The following is a 2,977-nucleotide window of genomic DNA, read 5'->3' as shown; positions in this document are numbered from 1 at the left end:
TCTTCTATGAATCTGACCTGACAGAGTGTGGCATCGATATCAGAGCAGCCTCAGTGTACTCAGGAGTGTTCACACAGATCTTTAGAGAAGAGAGAGGCCTGCACCAGGACAAGGTGTTCTGCTTCATCCATCTGAGTGTTCAGGAGTTCCTGGCTGCTCTTCATGTCCACCGGACCTTCATCAACTCCAGAATCAACCTCATGGAGGAAGAACAAAAGAAACATTTTAAGATCTTTAGAAAAAGACAGACCAGTCCAGTCCAGTTCTACCAGCGTGCTGTGAATGTGGCCTTACAGAGTCCAAACGGACATCTGGACTTGTTCCTCCGCTTCCTTCTGGGTCTTTCACTGCAGACCAATCAGAGTCTCCTAAGAGGTCTGATGATTCAGACAAGAAGTAGCTCACAGACCAATCAGGAAACAGTCCAGTTCATCAAGGAGAAGATCAGTGAGGATCTGTCTGCAGAGAAAAGCATCAACCTGTTCCACTGTCTGAATGAACTGAATGATGGTTCTCTAGTGGAGGAGATCCAACAGTTCCTGAGTTCAGGACGCCTCTCCAGAGATGAACTGTCTCCTGCTCAGTGGTCTGCTCTGGTCTTCATCTTACTGTCATCAGAAGAAGATCTGGAAGAGTTTAATCTGAAGAAATACTCTCGTTCAGAGGAGGCTCTTCTGAGGATGCTGCCAGTGATCAAAGTCTCCAACAAAGCTCTGTAAGAACTCTCATGAAAATCACCTTCAGTGAACAAATGAATTTGAGTGAAAAACAAAAGTTTCAGTAACTGCTGTCTGTCTTTGTTTTCTTCAGACTGGATAACTGTAATCTGTCAGAGAGAAGCTGTGCAGCTCTGTCTTCAGTTCTCAGCTCTCAGTCCTCCAGACTCAGAGATCTGGATCTGAGTTTCAACAAGCTGCCGGATTCAGGAGTGAAGCTTCTGTCTGCTGGACTGGAGAGTCCACACTGTAAACTGGAGACTCTCAGGTCAGCTTTCATTCAACTGTTTTTCCAGATAATTTTTTTTTCCCTTAGAAAAAAGTATCAGATAGATCTCAGTGAAGAAGAATCAATAAATGCTGTTGCATACAATGTAAAAAATCACAACAATCTGCTAGAGTTAAAAATCCTGGATTTTCTTTACCTGATGATTACAAATGTTATCCTGGGTTTTTCACACCAGACTAAAAATGAGAACCTAAGTCCATCCAGGTGTAGATTTCTGGGATAAGTTCATGTTCTTTGTGTTTTTTAAAAGAAAACACGAATCAATCACTGAACTGCAGACTTAAATGGACAAACAATTGTAGCACATTTCTGACCCATAGAGCAGACGCTCCCTTATGAAAATGTGTGAGGAGGTCAAACTATGATGGACTGACAGGTTTTTCCCACAAACCTGGTTCTGGTGCTTATTTGCTGAGCTTGGATCAGCACCAGATCTTTCATTTCATATAGTTTTTAGGTTGGCTTTTAGTTCTCAGTCCGTTTGCTTCTAAAGACAAAATCTTTGCTGGGTTAGATAGAAGAGCCTCTGGAGGTAGTTTTTATGTAAGACTAGGGGCGGGGCTAAAGGGTCAAAAGACGCACTATGTTTGTAGTTCCACTGAATAACTAAACTTAATATTTTTAAATGACAGGAAGAATGGAAATCATAAGCAGGTTTGTTCTGATGTGCTCTGGGGACAGGGCTGATGTGAAAAAAACTCAAGCTGTTAAAAAGCCAGTTTCATAAAACATCAGTTGAAACTTTAGTCAACTCAAGTCAAGTCAGCTGTATTGTCATATATGCCAAAAATCCAAGATAAACAGCACAGATGAAATTCCTTTCCTCTCATCCCTCAGTGCAAACAGCAATAATTACAACAAGTGCATCATGTCCACTAACTCTCTACCCTTTCCTGTCATAGTTCCAACATTCAAAGTCCCAACTCTCAGTCCAACACTAGTGACTTTCCTCTTCTCTCTCTCCCTACGAACCCGCCTTCCTCCTCTCCTTCTTCCACCAACAGTAGTCCAATTTCCACCGGCACCCTGTCGGTGAACAGCACCGATGGCGGTCGTTGTTAACCCAGGCCTCGACCGATCCGGTATGGATTTCGTAGGTCTGATTCGCATATTTGATTTGGCAAAGATTTTACGTCAGATGCCCTTCCTGACACAACCCTCTGTATTTATCCGGGCTTGGGACCGGCACAATGAGACCCTGGCTTGGGCCCCCTCGTGGCTACAAGTTAAATACAAAATAAACAAGTAAAATTGAAATAAGGTGAAAATAGCACAAAAATCACTATGTATAATAATAAATTATATTTTAAAAAGTGGCAACAGTGCTGGGTAAAGTAAAAATAAAAAGAATGATGTTCAGTTAGTTGTAGCAGCCGGGGGTGGGGGCAGAGGGGGGAGTGCTGGGAGTGAGTTCAGTTTCCTGATGGCTTGGTGGAGAAAACTGTCCCTGAGCCTGCTGGTTCTGGCCCGGAGACTTTTCAGTCTCCTTCCTGATGGCAGCAGGCTGAAGTGGCTCTGGGATGGGTGAGATTGGTCACCTGCAATCCTGATGGCCTTGCGGGTGAGGCGGGAGTGACAAACGTCACAGAGGTCAGTGAGAGGGACACCAATGATCTTCTCAGCTGTTCTCACAATGCGCTGCAGAAACTTCCTGCAGGATGCAGTGCAGGCTCCGTACCACACAGTGATACCGCTGGTCAGGATGCTCTCAATGGCTCCAGTAGGTCTCCATGATGGGGCGAGGAGCTCGAGCCCTCCTCAGTTTGCGGAGGAAGTACAGGCGTTGTTGAGCTTTTTTGGCTAGTGATGCGGTGTTGTGGTTCCACGACAGATCTTCAGAGATGTGCACACCCAGGAACTTGGTGCAGCTCACCCTTTCCACTGCCAACCCAGTCTCATCCAAAAACGTTCAGTACCCACGTTTGTCCACAGGGAAAAACGTAGCAGTTTCACAAAACAGGGGGTCGAAATT

This window comes from Oryzias melastigma, unplaced genomic scaffold, assembly GCF_002922805.2.
Source record: "Oryzias melastigma strain HK-1 unplaced genomic scaffold, ASM292280v2 sc00254, whole genome shotgun sequence".
Lineage (NCBI taxonomy): Eukaryota > Metazoa > Chordata > Actinopteri > Beloniformes > Adrianichthyidae > Oryzias > Oryzias melastigma.
The sequence above is the reverse complement of the archived record's forward strand: the minus strand, read 5'-3'. Positions refer to the sequence as shown.